The sequence below is a fragment of the Homarus americanus genome, unplaced genomic scaffold, assembly GCF_018991925.1.
Source record: "Homarus americanus isolate GMGI-L3 unplaced genomic scaffold, GMGI_Hamer_2.0 scaffold14072, whole genome shotgun sequence".
Taxonomy (NCBI): domain Eukaryota; kingdom Metazoa; phylum Arthropoda; class Malacostraca; order Decapoda; family Nephropidae; genus Homarus; species Homarus americanus.
The window spans coordinates 1,709,909-1,725,120 of NW_024754528.1; the positions used below are offsets into that span (position 1 = coordinate 1,709,909).

Consider the following 15,212-nt stretch of genomic DNA (forward strand, 5'->3'; position numbering starts at 1 on the left):
TGGTAGTGTGGTGATGGGGCGAGGCAGGACGGGGTGTGGGGCAGTAAGGTAGGTAGGTAGGTAGGGACAGCTGCAGCCAGTGGTGGAGGAAGACCTGTTAAAGCAATCCTGACCACAGCACCATCTTGTATTTTCACATTATTGCAGTGTTGTGGTTTTGGCTTGTGCTGTTGGACGTCATCGTTATCCCCGAGGAGTTGTATCGTATTTGTTATCTGCCTTTTTCACCCTGTTTATGATGGCGCTGGTGTTGGCCGCTCCACTAACTTACCACCGCCACCGTTACTATACCCTGAACATCCCCCCCGTTGTCGCCACACATCAACACACACACACACGCTCTTTACTTCACTTACTTACACGTGATCGCAAACCTTGATCATTGTGTACGTTTAGATGTGTACCGAGAACCGTGTACGTGTTTGTGTGTGTGTGTGTGTGTGTCATAGCATTATCAGAGATGGCTAACATTTTTTCCCGATGATTTCTACCAGCTGACAGTAATCTAGGGATATTTCCCCCGCATTTCACTATCTTTCCCTGACTTTTCTGTTGCTTGGGGAATTTTTCTGTTTTGTTTATATTTGCCTTTTAGAATTGTTAGGTAGAGTTTGACGTGTCTACATGTTTACAGGGAGTCGTTAGTGGTATAAACTGTGTAATATTCTTGACGGTAACAGGAGAGGGGAGAAGCAGTAGTTACGTCTGTGGGTCTGTCTGTCGGTCTGTCTGTCGGTCTGTCTGTCGGTCTGTCACGGTGTCACTCCACGTATATGAAAAAAACCTGGTGAAACCTCCATATAACGGACTTTTATTTTCTTATCGTTTGTTAGATGGAGGTTTATATTTGGACCCTCGATATAACGAACTTCCATCTCCATATAGTCCGTTAAACAGAGAATTTGACTCGGTTTTATCTATCAGGGAACTGCCATTATAGTCTAGCAGTTACGGCAACCTTCCCCCCTTTCTATGGCACCACCACCATAGCCCCCACCCCCACCATAGTCCCTCACACACCCACCATACCCCACCCTCACCATAGCCCCCACCCCCCACCATAGCCCCCTCATGTATTATACACGGGACCTCCTTTACTCTACACCTGTCACATTATCCTGTCCTTAACCTCTTATCGCATTTTAATGGTTGTCTCCCTTTCTCTTGCCCTTTATATCTCATCCTTACCCTTTTACTCTCCCCCTTACCTTTTCTCTCCCTTACCCTTTTCTTTCCCCTTGCCCTTTCTCTCCCCTTGCCCTTTCCTCTCCCCTTACCTTTTCTCTCCTCCTTACCCCTTTCTCTCCCCCTTACCCCTTTTCTCTCCTCCTTCCCCTTTTCTCCCCTTACCTTTTCTCTCCTCCTTGCTCTTTTTCTCTCCTCCTTGCCTTTTCCCCCCTTGCCCTTTTTCTCAATCGACTTTGAAGAGTGGAAGCAAAGCGTTGCGTTCGTACTGTAGTGTGTGTGTGTGTGTGTGTGTGTGTGTGTGTGTGTGTGTGTGTGTGTGTGTGTGTGTGGTGATCGTTAGTGTGTGTGTGTGTGTGTGTGTGTGTGTGTGTGTGTGTGTGTGTGTGTGGTGATCGTTAGTGTGTGTGTGTGTGTGTGTGTGTGCGTCGCTCATTCACGCCACGCTTAACAACACAACTATATACCTCGGGGTTATTACACTGATGAACGCTGGGAGAGTTTGAATATCTAATAAGTGTAAATGAAAAAGTTTGCCAGGTGTAGAGGCGTTCTTCTCTCCTCTCAGCTGATGCCTCTCCTCAGTAGCCGAGATTTACAAGCGAGTGTCTGTTTTACTGCCAGCTGTTTCGGGACATTAAATTGAATTTGTGTGTTGGATGCCTGGCAGCGTGACTCTAATCTGTCCACCTTAGTAGGAGTTGACTCGGCTGGTGGCGCCTAGCCAGCCTCACCCTAGCCTGGTCTTACCTAGCCTGGCCTCACCCTAGCCTGGCCTCACCTAGCGTGGCCTCACCCTAGCCTGACCTCACCCAGCTGGTCCTCCTAGCCTGGCCTCACCCTAGCCTGGCCTCACTAGCATGGCCTCACCCCTGCCTGGCCTCACCCTAGCCTGGTCTTACTCTAGCCTGGCCTCACCCTAGCCTGGCCTCACCCCTAGCTGGCCTCCTCTAGCCTGGCCTCACCCCTAGCCTGGTCTTACTCTAGCCTGGCCTCCCCTAGCCTGGCCTCACCCCTAGCCTGGTCCTCTAGCCTGGTCTCACCCTAGCCTGGCCTCACCCCTAGCCTGGTCTTACTCTAGCCTGACCTCACCCTAGCCTGGTCTTACTCTGGCCTGGCCTCACCCTAGCCTGGTCTTACTCTAGCCTGGCCTCACCTAGCCTGACCTCACCCTAGCCTGGTCTTACTCTAGCCTGACCTCACCCTAGCCTGGTCTTTCTGGTCTACTGCTGGCCTCACCCTAGCCTGGCCTCACCCTAGCCTGGCCTCACCCTAGCCTGACCTCACCCTAGCCTGGTCTTATTGGGCCTCACCCGTGGTCTTACTCTGGCCTGGCCTCACCTAGCTGGCTCACCTGCCTGGCCTCACCTATCCTGGCCTCACTCTAGCCTGGCCTCACCTAGCCTGGCCTCACCCTAGCCTGGCTCACTGCCTGGCCTCACTTGCCTGGCCTCACCCCGCTGGCCTCACTAGCCTGGCCTCACCCTAGCCTGGCCTCACCCTAGCCTGGTCTTACTCTGGCCTGGCCTCACCTTAGCCTGGTCTTACTCTAGCCTGGCCTCACCCTAGCCTGGTCTCACCCTAGCCTGGCCTCACCCCTAGCCTGGCCCACTCACCTAGCCTGGCCTCACCCTAGCCTGGCCTCACCCCTAGCCTGGTCTTACTCTGGCTGGCCTCACCTAGCCTGGTCTACCTGTCCTAGCCTGGTCTTCTCTAGCCTGGCCTCACCCTAGCCTGGTCTCACCCTAGCCTGGCCTCACCCTAGCCTGGTCTTACTCTGGCCTGGCCTCCCCTAGCCTGGCCTCACCCCTAGCCTGGTCTTACTCTGGCCTGGCCTCACCCTAGCCTGGTCTCACCTAGCCTGGCCTCACCTCGCCTGGTCTCACCCTAGCCTGGCCTCACCCTAGCCTGGTCTTACTCTGGCGTGGCCTCACCCTAGCCTGGCCTCACCCCTAGCTGGTCTTACTCTGGCGTGGCCTCACCTAGCCTGACCTCACCCTAGCCTGGTCTTAATCTAGCCTGGCCTCACCCTAGCCAGTCTTACTCTAGCCTGGCCTCACCCTAGCCTGGTCTCACCCTAGCCTGGCCTCACCCTAGCCTGCCCTCACTCACTTTGACCTCACCCTAGTCTGGTTTTACTCTGCCTGGCCTCACCCTACCTGTTCTCCTCTAGCCTGACCTCAATCTACCTGGCTTCACCCTAGCCTGGCTTCACCCTAGCCTGGCCTCACCCCTATAGCAACCTCGCTGCCCTTACACTACCTCTCACACTACCTCAGCTGGGGACTGTCTTTGTGCTCATGTGGAGGCAGCAGCAGTGTGAGGCAGCAGTAGTGTGAGCAGCAACAGTGTGAGGCAGCAGTGTGAGGCAGCAGTGTGAGGCAGCAGTAGTGGGGCAGAGTAGGCAGCAGCAGTGTGAGGCAGCAGTGTGGGGAGCAGTGTGTGGGCAGCAGTAGTGTGAGGCAGCAGTAGTGAGGCAGCAGTGTGAGGCAGCAGTAGTGTGAGGCAGCAGTGAGTGTGAGGCAGCAGTAGTGTGAGGCAGCATAGTGTGAGGCAGCAGTAGTGTGAGGCAGCAGCAGTGTGAGGCAGCAGTGGTGTGAGGCAGCAGTAGTGTGGGCAGCAGTAGTGTGAGGCAGCAGTGTGGTGTGAGGCAGCAGTAGTGTGAGGCAGCAGTAGTGTGAGGTGCAGCAGGGGTGAGGCAGCAGTAGTGTGAGGCAGCAGTAGTGTGAGGCAGCAGTAGTGTGAGGCATCAGTAGTGTGAAGCAGTGTGCGTAGGGAGGATGTACCAGTTGTAGTAATAGAGGTACACAGTCGAGGCTACACAGTGATGGAGGTAGATCAGGTCACCGCACGTGGTACAGGTCACCGCACGTGGTACAGGTCACCGCACGTGGTAGCTGTATCACTTTATGGTGTTTGCTTAATATGGTGAAGGCTGTGATGAAGGAGTTGGTCGTTGTATTATGATGGAGTGGGCGTGTAAACCGTTGTATGGTGATGGAGGTGTTGTGTTAGGGGCTAATATAGTGATGGAGGGTTGTGAGAGCCGGGAGTGACACCATGTAAACAGCGTGAGGGAGCAGTGTTATGTGGCGGCTCCTATTGCTCTTCTCTCCTCCTCTCCTCTACCGCCATAGACTCACTATTCGCCCCTTAATGGTTTTAGTCACCCTTGGCCGTGTGTGTGTGTGTATTTTCGGATATTTTTTTTTTTAAGGAGTTGCTCTCTCTCTCTCTCTCTCTCTCTCTCTCTCTCTCTCTCTCTCTCTCTCTCTCTCTCTCTCTCTCTCTCTCTCTCTCTCTCTCTCTCTCTCTGTTGTTTGTATCGTGTTGGTCTTTCCTCCGTCTCTTACTTACCAATTCAGTAGCCCAAGTTTTAAGATTCGTATCAACCATAAATTTCCGTAATGACGTTAATTGAAAGCGTGAGGAGGAGGAGGAGGTGGAGGTAGAGATGTGAGTGACTGAGTGACTGAGCGAGTGACGTTAAGTAACGCCACCACCTCACTTGTATAGCCTAACTGACTCGTCTCCTCCGCCGCAGTCTGGTATGCTACTACTGTAACACTTTATACATGTAAGTATTATAGTGAATTGTGTGAGGTCAGTCTGGGGAGTTTTGTGATGTGATGAGGGGCCAAAACAAACAGGCGTGTCGGTAGCCATGGTCCTGGATTTTAGCATTTGATTTATAGCCAGCGAGATAGATGATGGCTAGTGATGCTCGGGCCGCGTCCGAACACCCTGAGTAATGGCTTCGTTTCTAAAATTACTTTCCAATAAAACCTATGATATTTCTCTCGTATGTATTGAATTATTTAGTATTTACAAAAGTCCGTAATACGTATATGATATTTTTGTGATAAATATTTGGAGGGAGTAGGGTAGATTATTGTTGTAGCTGAAGTCGTGGAGTATTGTTTTGAGTTTCGAAGGTGGCGATGTTTACGTTGGCGGAGTGAAGGTAAAGCCACCATAGGAGCTCTTAACTTCCATTCTCAGGGCGCAGACAATGATATATGGAGCTCAAATTTTCTTCTGGACAGTTTTAAATAAGAATCGGGATCGTTAATTTTGTGTATTTTGGCAGAAAATAATTGTTTTGGGGAGTAGCAAGATGAAGAAGGGGTTTTATGGAAGGAAGAGTTAGTGGCACCAGGGAGTGAAGCATTGTGGGTTAGGTTGTGCTGTACTGATGAAGGTTATGCTAACATGTAGGTCAGTAATGTGTGTGTGTGTGTGTGTTTTAATCGAGTTAAGTATTATATAACCAACAGATATAACATTAGGCTAATAGAGTAGAGATGAGGCTAACACGTAAACAAGTGAGGGTAGGCCTACGACTCAAATCCTCCTCCCTCCCTCTCCTTATCACTTCTCGTACACGTAAACCTGAGATTATTAAACCTCTCGTACCTTAAATATCGCCTGACCTATTTTTATGAAGACATTAAACTGACATTTAATTTATCACTTATTACGTAATTCAAAATGGCATCCGTGCTTCCCAGAGACTCTACTATAAAGATATGTATTTCACTATGCATAAATAAACGTAACTTAGAACAAATATCATATGATCGAAACCTTTTGTGTGTGTGTGTGTGTGTGTGTCGCTTCAGTAACATGAGTTAGCCTTGTTATCAGGCCCGGTAATTCACCTGGATATCAAACTTTGTGGTAGTTGTGGTAGTTGTGGTTGTGGTGGTAGTTGTGGTTGTGGTGGTAGTAATAATAGTTGTGATTGTGGTGATTGTGGTGGTAGTAATAATAGTTGTGGTTGTGGTGGTAGTTGTGGTTGTGGTGGTAGTTGTGGTTGTGGTGGTAGTTGTGGTGATTGTGGTGGTTGTGGTGTGGTTTGGTTTGGTAGTGTGGTAGTTGTGGTTGTGGTGGTAGTTGTGGTTGTGGTGGTAGTTGTGGTTGTGGTGGTAGTTGTGGTGGTAGTTAGTGGTGATTGGGTAGTAGTTATGGTGATTGTCGTGGCTGTAAGGATCATATCCCCTCAATCATCCTCTTCTCCTTCACGTCCTCTTTTCCTTTCATTTCCCCCCTCACCGTCCTCAAGTCCTCACACCCCTCAAGTCCTCACACCACCCTCAAGTCCTCACCTCTAACCCTCACACCCCTCAGTCCTCACCCATCCCTCACCACCCTCAAAGTCCCCTCCACCACCCCTCAAAGTCCCTCGTCCCCTCACACCACCTCTCAAAATTCCCTCACACCCACCCCTCAAGTCCCTCACACACCCCCTCAAAGCCTCCCCACCCCTCAAAGTCCCACCACCCCTCAAAGTCCCCTCCCCTCCAAGGTCCCCTCACCACCCCTCAAAGTCCCTCCACCACCCTCAAGTCCCTCCACCTCTCCCGAGCCGCCATTGGAACTGACTTCATTAAATCTCAGTAAATAATGCAATATCCTCCGTATTACCTGTCTGCCGTGTTTTGCATTTGCTGTCAATTTTAATCTTGCAAAGTTTCCATAAGGTTATCAGGGGAAGCGAGTCTTTGTTTTGCGTTGTCTTTCTTTAGGTTGTTTCTTAAGACGTCGTGGACTGGTGGATGAATGCTGGGTCGTTTATTTTATCGATTTATTGATTTTTGTTTTAAATTAATTGTGAGTCCCATTTACTCGATGGTCCCTTTGAAAGTTGAGTGGGTACATTATTCTGTAGTTATTATTATTGTTTTATTATTATTATTATTATTATTATTATTATTATTAAGGTAATACTGAATTCGACCCTTAACACACTCCCGGATGTGAACAGGACCCTGAGGACGGGAGTCGAGCGCTGTATTCACTGGTCCCTCGTACACTCCTAGTACTCTCAGTTAACACTACCAAACCTTCACCATATACCAACCAGAATCATCTTTACTGTTCAATGTGTTCTTACTGAGGTTTGTATCGTCTATACTCGGTACTGGAGCCTATTGTATACTGAAGTTGCAAGTTGATTTTGTGTAGTTTGTTGATATGTAGATTATGTTAGCTTACGTGAGAGTCGGATTAGGTGAGTTGACGGCAGAGTAGATGAGGGGCAGCCTAGGTCAGGATTAGGTTAAGTTATGGGTAGATTAGGTTATGGGTTCAGTAATTAGAGACTCTTTTTTGCTCTCTCTCTCCTCTTCATGCTCAAAAACAGTTGGTCCCTAATATTGTTATTATCATTTATCAGTCTGACTCTTTTGCCTTCGTCTTTGGTAGATGAAATATTGAGATATAGATCTCTCTCTCTCTCTCTCTCTCTCTATTCAATATGCCATAACAACCTGACGCATAAGTTACTCGCCTCAGTTCTCAAATTTATCCGAGATTATTTGACGGATCTACTGCAAACTCACTGGCTATATTTGTTGATACTTGACGGATCTACTGCAAACTCATTGGCTATATTTGTTGATACTTGACGGATCTACTGCAAACTCACTGGCTATATTTGTTGATACTTGACGGATCTACTGCAAACTCACTGGCTATATTTGTTGATACTTGACGGATCTACTGTTGAGGTGTGTCACTTAGGGGTCCCGTCATACCTGTACAAGAACTCCTGGCTGCTTGAACTGCCATTAAGCTCTTTATGTTTTATATAGGTTTTATATATATAATGCTCCAATGGTATGCGGCTTCCTTTTGATATATGATTTTTATTAACGTTATTTTGGTAGTGAGGATGTAAATTACCTTGATAACTTTATACACCTTTATATATTGTTAATTACACTTGTTAAAATTCATCTTATTTTATCTATACAGGTTTATTATTGTTGTTATTGTTCATTTTATTGTTATACTTTATTCATTTTATTGTTTATTATGCATATGGGAGTTAGTAGTGTGTGTGTGTGTGTGTGTGTGTGTGTGAGAGAGAGTGAGGGTATTTCTTCCACCTCTCTGGATGGGCCACATCGACAGTGCTTCTCCCATCACTATTTCATGGCCGTCTCTCCCCTCCCACCTGTCTCTCAAAAGGTCTCTCTCCTCCCCTCGCCGCTCCCTCATTGTCGCTTCCTCTCTCTCCCCTCATTTATCTTCTTCTTCCTCCTCCTCCTCCTCCTCCTCCATTGCTTCCTTCTACCTCCATCTTAATTTCTTTTCCTTTCTCTCTCCTACTTCCTCTCCATTTGCTAAACCTCTTTTATCACTACTCCTCCTCCTCTTCCTTATTATCTTCCTCTTCTTACTTCCTATCCTCCTAGCCCCCCAATACCCCTCCTCCTCTTTCCTCCTTCTCCCCTCCTCCTCCGTCTCCTTCTTCCTCCCTCCTCCTCCAGCTCTTCCTCCTCCTCCTCCAGCTCTTCCTCACCCCTGCTCCTCTCCTCCTCCAGCTCTTCCTCCTCCTCCTCCAGCTCCTCCTCCTCCTCAGCTCTTCTCACCCCTCCTCCTCCTCCTCCTCCTCTAGCTCCTCCTCCAGCTCCTCCTCCAGCTCTTCCTCACCCCTGCTCCTCCTCCAGCTCTTCCTCCTCCTCCTCCAGCTCCTCCTCCTCCTCCAGGTTCCGGGAAGGGGTGTTTTCGTCGGCTGGGTCCCGATGGTAGTTTCTTTGTTCACGTTAATTATCTTGTTTTGCAATTTTTATCACATAATTCGTCTTGGGGAAGACGCCTTCCTGACTTAGGTTTTGCTGGTGATGAGATGGTGTTGATGTGATGGTGATTGTCTTAGGGTATGGTGATGTGATGGTGAATGACTTTGTCCATGGTGATGATGGTGATGTCATGGTGATGATAGTGATGTGATGGTGATAATGATGTGTGGTTATTTACGTTGTGATGGTGTAATAATAGTGTGATTATAATGATGGTGATAGTGATGGTTGAGGTGGTAGTAAGTCACTATAAAAGCGCGTTTTTTCCCCTGATGAGAAAAGATGCCCCGCCCCCTCCTCAAGAGTTACAGCTGATTGGCTGTTGCAAACCTGTCCGATTTTGTCCTGAAGTAATGATGTATTTCTAAATGAGTTTATTCACAATCGTTGGGTTGACCGTTTCTGGCGAGAAAGATATTTAGCTAAATTATATAAAGATACAAACATTCTTTTCTCAGATGGGGAAAAACAATAGTAGTGGTGATAGTGGTAGGCTGTGGTGGTGGTTGTTGGTTGTGGCATTGGTGGTGGTAGGCTGTGGTGGTGTAGTAGACTGTGATGGTGTGGTAGACTGTGGTGGTGTAGTAGACTGTGGTGGTGTGGTAGACTGTGGTGGTGTAATAGACTGTGATGGTGTGGTAGACTGTGGTGGTGTAGTAGACTGTGATGGTGTAGTAGACTGTGGTGGTGTACTGTGACTGTGGTGGTGTAGTAGACTGTGGCTGTGGTGGTGTGATAGACTGTGGTGGTGTGGTAGACTGTGGTGGTGTGGTAGACTGTGGTGGTGTGGTAGACTGTGGTGGTGTAGTAGACTGTTGTGGTGTGGTAGACTGTGGTGGTGTAGTAGACTGTGGTGGTGTGGTAGACTGTTGTGGTGTGGTAGACTGTGGTGGTGTGGTAGACTGTGGCAGTGTAAGATGAGTGAAGAAAGTACCTGGAAGAGTATTGTAGCTTAATTGTGATTTTTAGTTGAGTGAAATGAGAAGTATAATGCTGTCCTTATATTTCAGATGGGGAAGTGGGCGGTTGGCCAAGACCTGCAGATGAAGCATCTTTCACTGGTTGGTGTCTCCTGCACCCACCGTGACGCCCACATACAGTACAAGGGCGCAGCTTACACTGCTGTCATGTTGCAGAGAACACCAAGTTTGTACTGAATGACCGAGCTAGAATATGACCAATAGTAAATGTATCTGCCTGAGAAGGGTGTGGGTGTAGGTCACACTATGAGAGGGAGACAACCATCTGCTGTGTGGTACGGCAGGGAATGAGGACTTGTATGAAGGGCGTATACTTCAAGCTGCACAATGAAGTACTTAGCCAGGAGTAAAGTGCCCTCTACCATGTTCACTTGAACATGGAGTCCTGTGGCTACCTTCTGTGCCCTCGATATCAGCTGAATTAAGAGTGAGCTCCTCACACTGCCTCTGCTCACCACATCAGACGAAGGCAACAAAATGCCTGAACTGGAACATTTTACTCAAGGATTATAAGCAGAGTCATGAAGGGTGCCTGAGACAGTAGATGCCATCGTCTTGTCACAGTTCTAGGCAGTGAGGAGTGGGGTACAGTACTCTGTGGTGAGGACAACCACACATCTGTAATGTGGATATGCAAGTTTGGATATGTGATGGATAATTTTCTATAGTAAGGGTTGTGAAAATGGATTATCAAAAGATAAGTGGTATTAACTGTACTGATTTAACTCAAAATTTTGAGTGTGTTGTGATAGAGATATATCTATAGGAATAATGATGGAGAAATGTACTCAGTTAAGTGCATTATCCACAAATGTTGAGAGGCAAACGAGGAAGAGACTTGCGTAGCGCTGCAGGCAGTGCGTGTGGATCCGGCCAACGCTTAGGGTGGATGTCGCCGACTAGTCTGTGACACTCAGTGACAGTCTCTTCATCAAAAAAGGCTCTTGCACGACACTGTGACCCCAGCTGTGTATTGACTATGGGCATAAATGAAAAGGATCACTATTATCCATTTCTCCATAGTCTTTCAAATAATTAATAAGGGCTAGTGACTCCAAGAGACTGCCCACCAATGTTTGTGGCTACCAGGTTGAGTTTATAAGAGGTTTAACCACAGCAGTGTGTTAAATATGGGGCTGTTAAATGCCAGACTAAACTGCCTTGCTCACCTCAACTCACACCGCCAGCGACATGGTGCTTTTCATGTATCTTTTTGAAATTTGTAAAATCTTACTGATTCAAGTGAGGATGAGATGAGCCACATCACTTATTCTTTATATTTTCGTATAATTGTTGCCACACTGTATTTACCAGTAGGTGATCTGACTAACCTCTAGCTAGCCATTTAATTGACTTGTGCATTTAACATTTCAATACAGGGGACATTATTAGACGTATTAACTTTGCACAATTGCACTTTATGGTCGTTGTTTTTGGAAGTAAATTTTATTCCAAGCTAGGGAGGTTGGCCAAGACACCAGTGAGTAAAGATATGGGATTAGAGACACCAGTGGCGAGAAAATTGTCCCTCATAACATGCTGTCTTCAAGTGTGACACACAATACCTGAAGACAAAGTCAGCTAAGGAGTGAGCAGAGAACAGTAGACGTTTATGTGTACAGTACTTTGTTTACCTATTATTTCCCTGTGCACAGTTGTAGTATGTGAGTGGAGGCTGTAAATATCATGCCATTCTTATCTTGTTGCTCAAAAAAAATTTAAATATCAAATTTTACTAGCATCTAACATTTAGCATTCCTTGTGGATAAAATGAATAAACCAACCTTAGCTACATAGATGAGTGTGGCGCTCCACTACACTGCTGGCCAGGTACTCCTCGTTTACCATCGTGTGGACGTTATGCTCCTCACTCTTGATTATGTGGTGAATGTAAACTGAGCATTTCAAGAATTAAGTTCAGAGAGAGACTTATCTTCCAGAGTAACAGAGACGTGACCGATTGCCCGAGCGGTTAACGAGCCGATCGGTGGTGAAGAGGATATAAGTAAAGTAAACATATTTAATTCCATTAACCATATCATTGTGCTGAAATATGTCTTGTTATTTGGTTCAGGAAGATGAGTGATTAATGTTAATTTGTTTTTAGTAATTTCACAGATTTATCAGAATACAGTTGTTATTAGTATGGTACTTAATCAAAATGTTTTACCAGCAGTGGTTGGCCAGCCAAGGCTCTCCAACATAGTTCACTTGAGCGCTCACTTACATTTACCACATACACGGTCTGAGGGTCTGTGTGTAAACTCCGCTGGCTGGCGTTTGTACATACTGTAATAGATTATTCCTATGTACATACTTTTTTTATGTCGTAGGTCAACTAGGAAACAGAGCCTTGAAGCAGTCGGCAGAATTGTTAGTTTTGTATCGTAGTACCGACTGATTTATAATGTCACAATCACATATGGACATGGATTCCTTTTACTGTATCATTCATGTATTGAAATTAGATCCTTTATGTTGGTTCTGGTTAGTGTGTGACCTCAAAGTCTCCTCCGTGGATCATGTATGATAACAAAATGCTTTACGCTGATTCATATACCACACCAGATTCAATATATTGGGTCATGTATGATAGTCTCCATATGCTGGTTCATGTTTGATGCAAAATATTCTATGGTGATTCTTACAGTATATGAGATCAGGTTCTGTCTCTTGGTTCACTCCCTAAATTCCTGTCAGCATGTGCTTCTTGTTATGAAGGGAGTGAACCCAGTCAAGCATTTGAACCATTTTAATATTATTTTTTTTTTTAATATTAATTGGCTGTGTTGATGTTTATTATTATTATTAAAGTGGGTAATTAGTAGTTATTTATCTACCATTTATTGTGTATTTTTTTATTATTAATCTTCAAAATCTTGGTATTTAATGCAAAAAAATGTGGTAGAGCATCGTGTGTAAAACTGTATATGTGATGTTATGGGTTATTGACAGAGGTAATGAGATGGCCAATGATTAAATATCATATTTTTACTATATAAGTTTGAGTTTGTATGAGTTCATCATTATAAAATTCAACTTTGTTTAACATATTGTAAACTTGGAAGTTAGACCAATAGCCAAGCATCAAGTTCCCTGGAAAGCTTTTTCAGAACTGCTATATAAATATTCTGTATGTAGAATTATGTAACAGTGTAATTGTTTCTGTTAAAAATTTGATGTTATCATAGACTTGTTTTAAATGACATCGTTGTGTAAGGAATTGTATATTTGATTAAAACATGCAATTGGTCTATAAGCAAAAGTACCAATATCATTTGAGTAAAATGACCAATGTTTGGAAGATTATGCTAAGCTTTCATTATAGAAATTACTTCACCATATCCCTTTGGACTTTACTGGCAGGATTTGTAGCATGACTCTGAAATAGAGTTGAAAAACATTGATAACTTTTCATGTACTGTACAGTGCTGTATGAAATGAAAACTGGGAAAGCACTTGAGTTTAATGTTTTACAATAAGAAAATTCACTTGGACTGTGAAACCTGTTCTAATAATATGTTTATTATATACAATATACAGTGAACCCTCGAAGATTCGGACTAAAAGGGGGACCACCTGCCCGGAAAAGCCGATTGTCCGGATTTTCCGGCAAATAATAAATGATATAAGAAACACCAAAAATACAGTACTAATGTAGTGATAAACAAATTACCATATATAAACCAGGCATTTACCTATGATAACATAATAAGAAACATTGTGTCATTACTAGAGTGAATTATATAATATTCCCACAAACAACAATTGTCAACTCGGTTTATGTTTCCCACCTCTGGCACCGTGTCCAAGCATCTGATGGGTCAAGCAACGCCCACATGCCTAAAATGTTCTTTGCTCTGGTTTGGGAATGCTTCTTAGGGAAACTTCTAGGACACTTCTTAACCCAGAACCCCAAAATTTATTGTCTGGATCTACCAAAATCCGGATTTCCCGGGTCCGGATCTTCGAGGGTTTACTGTACTGAAAAATACTGTGAATAACTGGAGATAAAAACTAAAATTCATTTATAATACAAACCTACTGTTTTCCAATACAGTAATGTATGTTGTTCAAATAATAATGTTATAGTGTAAATATAATAGCATCTGGACATATATTAAATGTGCTAACCAGCCAAGAAATCTAAAACTACAGTGTTCTCAAAATTCAAACATTTTTACTTAACTCAGATCTGCCACGCAATTACATCAAGAATAAACAATGAAACTGCCATTTTTCTCCACTGAAAAATGTAATAAGTTACAGGATTCCACTCCATTGGTGATATTATTAATCTCTCTTTCTATACAAATTAATTTGTGATGCACATAATGAAGTAAACTTCCAACATTCATAACAAGGCTTGTGAGTGAACAATCTGATGATGTGTCTGTGTAGAGTTATAAGTGAGGTTATATTGTAAGTGTAAACATTATGGAATATTAAAAGTGTATGTGGTCAACAGCTTGTACCTAGCCTCAAAGAAAGGTGGCTTCAAATCTATAATGCCATAAATTAAAATTAAAAGTTTATTCATTATATATATTTTTATACTGTATCTGAAATGCAAATCCAATTTTGTTTACCATGTGTTATTAATCAGAAACTGATGTATTTTGATGTTCAAAAAGGGAAAATTATAAATTGGCAATTAATGATAAAGAATTATCATGGAAGCTACATAAAGCTTACAACTTAAAGTTAACCTGATTTTGAATGTAATGTTGAGACAGCCAGAGATGCATAATTGGCAGAATAAAGATAATTTGATGCAAGAGAAGTTCATTGTTGGTGTCAGTTAATAGTTTATATTATCCTGGAGATATGATAAGGAATAAATGTGTAGAGTCCATCTAGCCCGGGAAGGCATAAGAAATTACCGTAGATAAACATAGTAGTCTAGTTTCATACTATACAGAGCTTGTACGTTAGTTCCTCTGTGTTGTTTGTTTTTTGAGTTCCATGGAGAATATTGTATTCCTTGTTGTATATAGTGTATAGGAGTTTATGTCATGAAGTACCAAAATGACGAAGCATCGCCGTCTGTGAGATTGGAAGAGTGGTGTTGTAGGTACATATGGAGATTTTATATTTTCTGTACTTAATTTAAGTTAAATATAAGCTCGGCGTGGTCGTCATTTTGGTTTGCAGTGTAAGAAAATACACTATTGGCTTCTTTTTAAGGATGGAAAACTCTCACGTATAGAGTAACTTGATTAGCTCATAAGTGAGCTTGTGATTGGTGGTCTAGACAGAGTATATACCTGTGCTGCCACTCTCATGGGCCGAAGGGGGAAGATCAGGATCAACAGATGATCATTTGTGTGGTTGGGTCAGAACTCGCCCCGTCTGGCAAATGTCTGGAATATAAAAGTTTAAAAATACCTGGGAAATCTTCGTTGCCAGTGTTGCCAATGATCTCTATAATACTTTTGTTGTGTTGCAGAGCGCAAAT

At 44.3% G+C, this 15,212-nt stretch overlaps 1 protein-coding gene across 1 annotated transcript in view; it reads left to right on the forward strand.

The window, feature by feature from the left end:
• The window catches only part of LOC121855839 (forkhead box protein O-like), a 102,270-nt gene extending 87,716 nt beyond the window's left edge, over nucleotides 1–14,554 (forward strand). Inside the window, exon 8 of the mRNA XM_042350991.1 lies at nucleotides 9,785–14,554. The gene's annotated coding sequence lies outside the window, so the exon portion shown is untranslated. The remainder of the gene's footprint in view (nucleotides 1–9,784) is intronic.
• Nucleotides 14,555–15,212: the final 658 nt, after the last annotated feature.